Source organism: Pseudopodoces humilis, chromosome 5 (assembly GCF_049639895.1).
Source record: "Pseudopodoces humilis isolate 2021_Gansu_Grassland_sample_001 chromosome 5, ASM4963989v1, whole genome shotgun sequence".
NCBI lineage: Eukaryota > Metazoa > Chordata > Aves > Passeriformes > Paridae > Pseudopodoces > Pseudopodoces humilis.
The window spans coordinates 56546338-56558785 of NC_142204.1; the positions used below are offsets into that span (position 1 = coordinate 56546338).

General features: G+C 35.3%; 1 protein-coding gene across 4 annotated transcripts in view; it reads right to left on the reverse strand.

Annotated features, from left to right (window-relative positions):
* Positions 1–12448, reverse strand: part of TAFA5 (TAFA chemokine like family member 5) — a 450274-nt gene that overhangs the window by 109110 nt on the left and 328716 nt on the right. The gene's annotated exons all lie outside the window — the stretch shown is intronic.

Genomic DNA, 12448 nt, shown 5'->3' on the forward strand with positions numbered 1-12448 from the left:
TTTGGGAGGTGCTTCAAAATTTATTCCATTTTAAAGTTCATTCATTTGAGGCATTTAAAAAAAAATGTATTATAAAATCATGCATTTCTGGCTTTCATTAAAATATTATATTGCAGAGAATGTGATTTTGTCAGTGCCCTTTATTTCCTTCAAGTTCACCATTAAAAAGACAACTATTCTTTTGTTAGTGTTAGAGTTTTATTTCATATGTTGAATCAAAAAAAAATAAAAGCTTGGCACTAAACATACTCATAAGAGTATGTTTTGACCCAGTTAAATTTTGATGTTCCTAAACGAAAAATAAAGTACTTCTTCTAGGCGATAGAAAGGGAGTGGATTTCTACATTTCTAAGTATATACATTGCTCTCATAAGAGCCAGATAACAACCCAATGAGAACAGTGTGACTATTTCAGCAATGAAGGTAGAGACATTTTCACACTTCCTTGAGCAGAACATCTGCATAGTATGCTGCCGAAGAATTTTTGATTTGATTTTAAACATCTGCCAGTGGTCTGATATTTTTTATCATTTATTAAGAAGGACAAAGAGATTACTGATGAAACACAGTCATTTGAGAAAGCATTCATACTGTAATTAGAGGACCTTCTAGCTAGCATTATATAAACATTTATTCTTCAAGCCATACCATTGATTTCAGTATAGTTAAATCAAGAATAAGACGGAAGAGAAAACAGCAGTTCTCAAAGGAAAAACAAAGATGAAAGGTATGATATTTAACATAACAAAGCCTACTGAAAATCAGATGATTAAGTGCAAGAATGCATTTTATGAAATGGAGGAGAAAGCAGTGTTGCTCACTGTGTCAAATTGTCTTCTGGAATGAGGGTAGCAGGGGATGGTTTGATTTAAAAAGAAAGACATAAAATGTGACTATAAAAATAAAGCAACTTAAATGTTTGGAAGCTTCCTCCCTCAAATGCATTTTGCATTGCTCCCCCAGCCTTAACTGAACACGTGTACTGCATCACTATATGGGTAAATCTGATCCTGTGGATTGCCTGCAATAGCCAAGATATCCACAGCCTCTGTTCAGATTCCCTAAAGGCTCCAAGTTCTTATTTTTCCACAAATAGCAACTGACTATGAAACAATTTCAAAAGTCAGTAGAAAATTCTGCAATGATCACCATGATCTCTTAGCAGGTAACATGAAATGAAAAGGCAAGCCACCTAAAAGGTTAGGTGATAAACATCTAAACCTTCCAAATTCAATCTTTTAATTTGCATGCCTTCTAGAATTTAAGTTTATTAGATTTCTCTGGAGCTAATATTAAATAAAAGATGTTAATTTGCATGCTGAGCTGAGGCCCTTCTACTATTTTCCAGATTTAGGCAGACAAGAATATGAAGTTTGGGTAAACCACCAGGATGAATTAGGAAAGACATGGCAGTACCTCAAGCAAGGATGATGACAAAAAGGACAATCCATCATTTGCCTATCAGGTAGATTAATCATCTGGGATGCATCTAGATCTAATTATGGCAAAGCTGACTGAATCTCCCATTCCTGCATTCCAGGAAAATTCCATGATCACCAGGCAAATATCTCAAATCAGAACAATTTTTTAAGTCCTTTTTTCAAAAACTAAAGCACTGTGCAGCAAATCTGAAGTCACCTGGAGAACTGAGGATAGATTGTTCAAGCTCAATAGTTGACAGCCATCAGGGAACAAAACAGAGGCTATAGACCTCTCTCCATGAAACATAGATACATTTTTATATTAACATTGGAAAAAAACAGTCTGAAGAGATTTAATTTTCTTCTGGAGATACATAATCTGACTGCAAAGCTGGGGGGTCAGCTGGGGACAGAAATTTCAATGTCCTGGTGGAGGTCTGGATAGGTATCCACTCTTCTGGCTGGATAGTACAGTTGGGCACATTTGCTCATGTCCTTTTGAAAAATATGGCAATTGGCTTGTACCCAATCTTTCACATGCTACTTCTACTATTATAAGAACTAAGCATCAGTCTTCCCATTACTTCAACAACTTTCTTTTACTTTTTACACATTTGACACTGCCACACCACAAAATGTCTCATTTTTTGTGGAATTCTAAGAATTCTAAGAATTGTTCTGTAAGGGAAAATTCTCAGGCCTTTATGGAGCACAAGGAAAAGTGGTAGGAACAAAAAGGAAAAGAATAAAAGAGAAAATTTAAAAATAAAGTAAATGTATTAGAAAGTAGAGATGCTACCTTTAAAAACCCTAGTCCAGAAAATTACATCCTCCACAGATAAGGACATGGACATGGATTCAAACATATTACCTCCTTCATGTAGGGGTACACTGGTGTATTTCACATGAGTGATGAATTTAATGCACTTTGTCTTCACTTCAGACGCAACTTTGGAATTCTTTGGTAAGTGCAAATGGCAAAGAATAGCAGTGTTGGCTAAAAAAGCTTACTAGGTATCCATCAGCAACTGCTGATGGCCCAAAGGCATTGGAACTATGTAATAAAGACAGAAAAACTGCATAGTTTTTGACCTAGAATAATTTAATTTGCAGTGTTGCAATCAGAAGCTGATGTGACTGAAAATAACTTGGCAAAAAGTGATGCCTATTTTGCATCCCAGACATTTCCACAAGCACTTAGTTTCTGAGCAAAGCAGAGGTCAGACATACACAGACAGAGTGAGGTGGGAGAATAGGAATGGGACAGTCTGGCTTTAGATTGGTTACAGTACCATAAAGCTGCACTGTCAGTTGAAAGAAAAGGTCTTATTGTATATGCTAGTGATTGATTTTACTGTCCCACCCTTGCCTGGCTTTATTTGGATCAAGAATCAGTCAGTTTTATTCACTTCCAGCCTCTTATCCATGTAATGACATTGCTAAGATCTAATGAAAAATGGGAACAGCCCAAGCTTTGGGCTATCACTTTCCTATGACAATGTAAACTGAATTGTCTTTCTGCATACCCCTGCACGCTCATATGCTCATATGACCAGGAGGAAAAAAACTGAAAACAAAACCTCCTGGGCAGGAGTTAACTAGAACAAAAATCTGGCAACTTTATCCATAAGGTCTGCCCCCAAGGTAAAGAAACACGTGCAGACACAATGTTACTGAGTACTTATAATCCAAATGGTAAATGAAAACAGAGCAGGGGAATACTGGAAAACAGAAATGTCTGGTATGTGTCTACCTTTCACAGATTTTCAATAACAGTTAACAGCTTAATATCTTTTATGCTTTTGAAACCATCCTTAATAAAATACTGTTAGACTTTTCACAAGTCTGTCACTTCCTGGGCCACCTCGACCCAGATCAATACACTCTTGTTAAGTGTTATTATGCACTATTCACAGGTCCTCCATCAGTAACTTGTTGAAATGACAGTTTTCAATATGACAGGCCTTTCTGAACTAATTTTCAAGTATGGTTTTAAGAAATAATGTGTCAAATGTTATTATAAAAATCCCTGAACTAAAACACCTTTTTCATTTTCTTTATTCACTGCTTGCTTTTTATCAGTCCAAGAATTCTAGCTTGCTTTGCACGATTTAACAGAAATCTCTGGGGATATTCTTAAGAAATTAAATGTTCCAAAATGGATATATATGTGCAACAACTTCAGCTTCTAACACTTGTGTAATGAACATTTTCACTGTGCAAAATGGGTGTGTAAGAATATTAGCATTTTAAATTCTTGATGTTGATATGACATACCAGTTTCCAGCTTCCATAAGTTTGTATTACATGCCCACAAAAAAAATGTTTTAAACTATATACCAAGTTCTTCATTAGTCTTTCCAGCTTCCTTCCTTGTTTGCATTATTAAACCAATTTTCTTCCACACTTACAATGTATCCTGTAGTCCCCTTCAGTTCAACCATATGGCACTCAGCATCTATTGAATCCTTTCTTCCAGCGTATTGGGCTACTTAGCACAAGAAATTGCACAAGTAATCTCTGACTTTGTTTCCTCAGATAGTCACTCTTTGCTGTCACTTATTAAATGAAAATTGATTTTCCCATATTCATGCAAGAAGTCAGAATTTTTGGACAATATCAATCTATCATGAAGCATATACGGCAGGAGCGGACAGCAGTGTCTCAAATTGTCTGATTTAGCAAATGAGGAGTAAGATTTAGTTGCTTAACACAGACAATAAGTGAACCAGTACCTTCTGCCTGATTTCCAGCTGTCACTCCACAGGGGCACTGGTCTATAGGTTCTATGTCACAGAAGCTCACTCTGTGCAAGATGCCGTCAATACCCTTAAGTATCTGAATGCACTAAAATGGTAAACTAAAATCACATTTAGGAAACTAACTCACATTTAGAATGTCTATCTGTTATGCTAAGAACTGTCAAAACACAAAAAGCCCCAATATTACCATTACTAATAGGAATTTGGTTTATCTGTTGCTTTTAGTCCATCTCAGTACTAATTCTTAATATGCTTATTTTTGGACCAGTTACCATGCTATTTCAGTATTTGGAAAGGCTTATTTAAATGCAAATGGTGACCTGGGTGTTAAACAATAATAAAAAAATCTAATATGAGACTCTCCACATACATTCTCTGATGGCCCTGCAAATTTTCCAGGCAGATACCTGAACCATCCAATATAGGTGTGAATTTTCTGTCCTGAGCTTTGAATTTTTAAATTGAAGCTATTTTTTTTTTTATTTTTTTGGGGAAGATGAAAGAGAATCCTAGCCTCAAATAAAAACATAATTTTTACTGGTTTCCTGAAAAATTAGGAAATTTAGAAAGAATTTCAACTATAAGTATTTTCTGTTTATCAGGACCAACTTGACAATTTATTCATTCCTTAAAATGCAGTTTTTAAAGTCTTTGAACACTTGAACATTCTTAGATATCCACAATTTATTGTGTGGGTTCACACTGTGATATAGTAATCAATGAACTTGCCAAGTTACAGATGTGGTTTTATTTACATTTCAGAATTCTGGTTTCAAAGTATAGGGAAAAAAAAAACAACAAAGGTTTTGCTTGGTGTTTTTACTGAAAAAGTAATTTATTTGGTAAACCCATGAAATAGATGATGGAAAATTATTATTATTGCCTTGTATAGAAACAGCTTTTGTTTACTTACTGAAAGAGACAGTTCAGACCTCAAATGGATCAAAATGTAGCTCATTTTAAAGTGCAGTAACTGCTTTTAAATATAGATTAATGTATATATCAAAGAAAAGCCACAGTTTGAAAGTATTAATCAGAAACTAGTTTTACCTCACTGAATCTAAAGCTGGCCTGTCTCTAAGGTAGCATAGTAAAATTGGATGGAATGCTAGAACACCCAATATGCATATGAGCTAAGTAACAGGAATCCTGAAAGAAAACATAGCTCTAGAAGTCCTATCTGTCTAAAAATTCTGTTTATTTATTTGCACAGTAATTGCAATATCTTTGAAATAGCCCATGTAGAAGTGGGCATTCATATTTTATGTAACTTTAAAAAGAAAAAAGAGATTAGTATATTAAAATTCATTATAATCTGAAAATATGTGTTCTAAAAGTGCAGAACAAAACTCAGATTTACCTAATTTCTTCCAAGGATTTATTTGAGATGTTACCATAATATGATTTCACTTAGCATTCTATTTTACAAGTTATTTTTAACATAAATTTTGGTCTCTTTTCAGGCAGTGTGGATGACTGACTATCAATAGAACCAGTATTCAGCATTCATGACAGAGGAAGGCAGCTAATCTCTTTAAGGTGGCTCTTTAAGTATCTGACAGCTCCTTTCAACCTAAAGCCTACAAAAATCACAAAATCTTGCTAGCATTTTGGCTTAGGACTTGAAGATCAGTTATTTGACGTGAAGAAGTGTATTTTGATAAGGATAATGGAAAACAGAATGTGCAGGTTGCAACACATTGGTATGACAAAGAAGTGCACAGCTTTCAAAAGACTATACTAGTTGAAGCACTACTAATATGCAAGAGAACCTGTTTATTTTGAATGAATAGTATGGACCCTTCATGAGATGCTTCAGCTTCATAAGGATTTTATTTCTATTTAGATTTCTCTGTTCATGTAGTCCTTAAGACATGGGGCCACAAAGGCCATCCTGCTTGTATATTGTCTAAAGGGACTATTCTTCTCCAACACAAGAATTAGATATGATCATTAGAAACATCATATTTCAATTTTCTTCAAATCGTGACATCCAACTCCCATACTACCTTGCTTGGAAATTAATAGAAAAGAATCTAGTTCCAACACTGTCAGCGATGATGATGATAATGATGATGATGATGTCGATGTCAGATTTTTAGATTAGGATACCTTCTGTAAACAATGAGGGTAACAGAAACTGCTCAAAGCATTAAAATATCTTGTAAGTCATGGAAATAAATATTCTGAGTCTTGTAATACACATCTACAGTGGGGTCATTGAAGCACATGGCTATAACATGTAAAAAACTGTTTTTTTCTCTCATAATTTATGTTAGTACTACTGAGAACATCAGATTAATACAAAACTATAAAAAGGCTCAGTTAAAGCACTGTACAATGATTAGGACTGATTTTATAGATAAGCTGTTACATTAGAAGAAGATGTTAATTAAAACTAACCTAGTTCTGGCAGTTCATATATACAGTCACAGATGAAGATATCATGACTTTTTGAACTCAACAATATCTACCAAAGATATTCTGGAAAAAGTGCTCATGTTCTACCCTTTCTCAGTTTGGTGTGTGTATATATGAAAGGTAGAGCACATCAGTGTTTTAATATATGAAAGTTATTTCAGGCTAACTTCCAGTTATGTGGTGTGGTCTCAGAAAATCTTAATCAAATAATTTCAGAAGCACACTACTGAGACCTGAGTTAGTTTTAAAGGACTTTGTGATGCATAATGCTTGGTAAAGCAATGGTTTCAGAGCTCACAAAACTGGCTGTGAGTGTGGGAAATGGTAAAGTAAGAAGACTTTCAGAAGCTGTGAAAATAAAGCTCAGAAAAGAAAAAGCAGAGAACTTAGAGTTAGCTGCAACTGCACAGCCTGAAAGTAAAGAAGATACAATAATACAATATGCAAGGATATGAAACAATAGTTGAGTTTTTAAGCTTGGCTAAGATAGACCTTAAGGCTGCAGAAAAATATGCTTACCAAGATAGCAGGAGGTTTCAAGCTTAATAATAGAGTATTATGTATTGATAATAGAAAGCAAAGAAGTAAGCATTGTTTGAAGAAGGTGTGCCTGTGTTTTTAGTGATTGGATAGAACAATTGCCTGTAAGATTTAGCAGTATATTATTGGCTGAAAAACTAATAAAATGTTCTGTAACAAAGAGATCTTTGGCTGCTCATGGCATCGATGTGAGCTTGTCCCAAATAAAAACTCGTGACGCATCACCTGGCAGTCCCGTCCCGTTTGTGAAAAACATTAACCTCCAACATGTGAGGACTTAAGAATGCAAATGAATCTTAGTGGCAATAAAGACTGAGGTTTTCTTAAACCTGATTTCTAGACAACCAACTAGCCATTAAGAGTGAGTGTATCTGAGCTTGACCCAAAAGAGTTAATTATCTATTTCACCACGAAAGTGTATTTGTGAGAGCCCTTTCTGCTGCTGTGAAGATCTCTCACAAGACAGTGGCAGGAGTGCCATCATGAAGAGGGACACACAGAAAGGGAAAAGGCAAAGACATAGGGACTCACATTCTGTAAACTCATGGGACTTTGAAGCAAAGATAGTCCCATAGGTTAAACGTAGCCGAAGATTCTGATTCTCCAACAGTTGGCTATAAACAATGAAAAATTGAGGATCCTAATTTCTTTCTAATACTTGGACTGGAGTGAGGGGATACACCAGCCTGATGAAAAGTATCCTCTGTAATCTTGGTCCATATATAGTTCTCCTGCTACAATTAGGACAGTGAAGGAATTTAGTAGATGAATTGCTGACAGATCTATAGAGTGGACACTGAAGCACACAGCTGTGACATGTAAAGAATTGGTATTATTGTATCTGTTTCATAAGCTGACCACTTCTGACAAAAGGGAAGGGTGAAAATTAATTTGGCATGGCATGCATGCAACATTTCACTGATCTAATCTGGTGCTGCCTGAAAGCTTGTTTTGGTAGGTATTGTATCCTGGAATGACACAGAATTAGAACTGGCACGGTTTCAAAATACTTCCAAAACCAGCTTAACCAAATGAAATCAGCTGAGCTGTGGAGATGTGAAATGCACGTTTAGAAACACTCAGAGCTGGAATGTAGGTGAGGCTAAATACAGGAATACCACTGTTATGTGAATACCTAACAATGGAAATAATACCAATAAGGATGTTTATACATAACAGCATTTTTATTTCTAAATTAATATGAATTGCTAAACCTCTTAAAATGTTAAGTCAGGACTCCCAGATTCACTGACATATGGAGCTAAGAACTGTTAATCTTAGTTTTACTGCTGGGGAAACTGAGGCAGAGAGGTTCAGTGACTTACCCAAGGCCACAGAGGGAGTCACTGTCAGAGCCAGGATTAGAGCTCAGGAGTTTCTGGCTCCCAGTTCCCAAGCTCAGACCATTAGACCATGGCCTCGGGATATTTCCAGCTGATCTTCAGTCTAAAAAAAAGTAAATTCTCAAGTATGTTACAAATATGTAACATATATGTACATATATATATATGTATATTTTTATGGGTATACATATATATATATACACATATATATTTACCTGGATGTAATGGTATGACTGCAAACACATTGCTCATAAGTCAGTGCTGAAAATCAAACCACTATATTTTATCTGAGTTACCTAAATCATACATATATGTATGATACAGCTGTGCTGAAAAAAATTATGCTTTAAATTACAGCCAATACAAGTACGCATTGTATTTTTCAGGGTAAGGAACAAATTGCCTTTCCAACCCAGCCAGCATGTCATTTATATTAATGGTGAGGAATGATAGGTTGCTCTGTGTGTAAGTAAACTCTATTAAGAAAGTCAGGTCCCTTGGTGAAGCTAGATCCTTAGTAAATTTTACTAGCTAAGCACTGAGCTCCATGTCAGAGTAATTACACCTTTTATCCACTGTGAGCTCTCTCTTTGCTTCTCCATATTCCTTAATTTCCCACTTCAGCTAATTTAGCAGTAAAAACGCAAAGGTTTAAAAGGTTAGCTGCTGAGGAACTGGCGCATGAATGTTCTGTTAAGCTCCGTGCATTGAAATCGCATTATGTAGAAGAAGGAATTAATTAAGTAACAATTAGGTAGTGATGGATCATTGACAACATATATACACTTGGGTGCTAAAAATTAATCTCCCCTGTAAAAACAATACACCGTGCATCTTCTCATCTATACACAAGCGAGTTTTACACTTGAAATATCAAATAGAAAGGCCCTTCAGCAACTTCTTTAAGAAAAAGAGGCGTATCTTCTGGCACTATTAACACTAAAAAAAATTTTTAAAAATCATATAGCTTAATTTTTAATAAATAATTGAAAAAGAAATAAGAATAGCAAAAGGAGAAGAAATTTTTAAAGGTAGGAAATTTTAAACTGACTGTAAGGACATTTGTTACATGAAAGTACTTAGTATGTTAAAAATGCTAACAGCTGTGTAGTATCTTCTTTTGCTATCTTCTTTTACAAGTTGCCATATTCTTTCCTTCTATTGACAGTCAGCCTCTTAATACATAGATTGGCAGTTAGCCCAGTCAGTCCTCAATTCTAAAAGCCTCTTAGCAGATGAAAAATCTTTGGTTCATTCACACCTTGTAGAAAGAACAACAGGGCAGAAGTGACATCCAGATCCATTTAGAGTACACTTTGAGTCTGATTTTCCTTTGCCTTGCACCTTGTGTAGTCATTTATAGCTTTGCAAAGTGAGCACAAAATGGATATAAAACACTGCTACTCATGTGAGGAGAGAATTCTGATTTGGTTGCATTATTTCCAGAGGTGGTCACAGAAAGTGCCAGCCAGCTGAATAATCTGGCTCTGCATAGAATGTGTAAACAATTTTGACACAAAATATAAAGTAAAAAGCAGCAACCCTTTCCAAACGTTTTACAGAAATTGCACCTTTGTTTTGCAGCAATGGATATGTTCATTTGCTATTTGCTTAGAATTTTCACAGAAAAAATGCTTAACTCATCTACAGAACACAAATCTGATTTCTTCCTTTCTTTTTAAGAATCATATTAGTCCTAAGGTATATTCTCAAGTATATTCTTGAAGTATATTCCCTTAAAAGGGTGCTCATGTCATCTCTAAGGTCTACAAGTCCTAACTTTCCACATGCTGCTTCTAAACCCAATATTTAAAAAGTTGCATTTCCACAAAACCTCCTGGAATCAATGTGAAAAGCTGGCATTATCACAACAGCTGGTCTCAGTCCATCAGAGTTCAACACTGTTCTGACTTTAGTATGGGTGAGAAATTATTGTCAGCGTTTACCAGTAATATCTCTGCTATACTATCTCCTATCAGTATGATAACTCAAGACCTACTGCCAAAAAATATCTTTAAGATGCAAGCTATATCAGCAGGAAAGGGATGCTGATATTAGATTAATGAATGTGTTCTTAAAAAATTGACAATTAAAAAATGAAGGACCTAATTTGGCGGTTGCTGGAGATGCGGTCAAAATTATTTCTACTTAAGAACAGGGCACAGTAACTAAATCAGTATGTCTGGACATTTTTCTCCATACTATCTGGTGGTCATTTTTCTGGCCCTTCACAGCCTGAAGTCCTCCCTAGTACACTTAAATACCATGATGGCATGATAGTGCGTGGCAACACATGTGTGCTGATTAGGAGCAGAAATAGTAGTTATTGCATTAGCAGCTGTTGATCTGAGAGTATTGCTACAGTAAATAGTGTCCTTTAGTGTTTCTGTTGGATTTTTTTTTTTTCCTTTTAATCACAGTCATGCATTACGTGGAGTCATCTTACGACACAGTTTCCAAATCTACTACCATGGTCCAAAACTTACTCTTCAACCAAGTAGCTAAAGAACAGTTTCTTCTAAATTCTTGCTATGTTATTATACTGTATTATAGGCTAGAGTTTATTGCAGGGTTTTGTATCTGTTTTTCTTCTTGTCTTTTTTCCCTCTCCCCCTTCTGCATTCTGAGCTTCTGTAGGCATTCTGAGTTGCTAGTTTGGCTTGACTGGAAAGTACTGCGTGTTTGTTTTGTATCTGCATGTGTGATACCAACTGTTGAAGACTGCTTGATGTTAGATGAGGGCTTATGCTCAGAGCTGTTCTACAGTTGTCTCTGGCAAAATCTTTCCTTACCAATGACAATGATGTATCTGTGTGGGGAGAGTCTGTTTTACAATATTACACTTGCCATGGTCTTAATTTTATTGATGGGGCATGATTATGATTTCATTTACATTAATCAAATTCATGAGTCATTCCATTCATGTCAATAGCATTAAAGAGCTATAGAGACAAGTTAGAGTTCAGAATCAGGCTTCTGGTGTTTAATCTGAAAGCATATCTGAATCATTTCATTAAAGACAGAAACTGAAGGATAGATCCTTTGCTTACTTTGCAATACTCAGTCATGCCATTAGCATTAAACATCAAATAAAGAGCTAAAATGACACCTGGCAATGTGTCACAGTACACGGGTTTTCTGTTTACCTCGGATACAGAAAATACCCCTGAATTAACAAGATTTAAGACTGTATTTCAAGTATGCCCAAGTTACGGTATAAGATCTCCTTGCCCTTGAATGCTGGCATTCATGTATAAAATACTTTTTTCTTCCCTTGTTTTTTTATATCACTCTTACATCATTTGAATGCAAAAGATTTACAGAACTTGAATGCAAAAGATCTAAAGGCAAACTATATTTAAGTAAGACCTCAGAGATGAGCTTAGTTTTATAGCCCTATCCATAAGGAATATTATATCTGGTAAATACAGACGCATAAAAACAGTGATCACAATTCATAAAATTTGTTTTGTAGGTATCTTATAAAGCATTATCTAATTTCCCTTTTTTAAAAAAGTGAAAATCATGTTAACTTTTTAAATACAGACATTCTAAAACAATAAAAGGTTTTATACTGCTGTCTGTCTCCTGCTCAGACAGAGAAATTGTGCAGGGGATGATGAGCATTAATTTAGTCCGTACTGATAAGTACTTTTAAGACTAAATATTCTTGAAATTGCACTTATTTAAATTACACTCAAGCTCCCTGTAAATCTAAAAAAAGATTATAAGGAGGGGAAATAATTTGAAGAGGCCTAGCAAGCTATCAGAAAATTGCTCTGTTACATCTCTTCAGATTTTTTCCATTTTTTAAGTCAAAGAATTGCTGGCATTTGAGAACATTTTCTAGAAATCTGTTTGATACATTACAGGCCTTAGAAACTATTATTGTCGTGTATACTTTCAGCTTCACTGCAAGCATATGCCCCAAGACACCTGATCAGAGAACTGAGAGATTTAT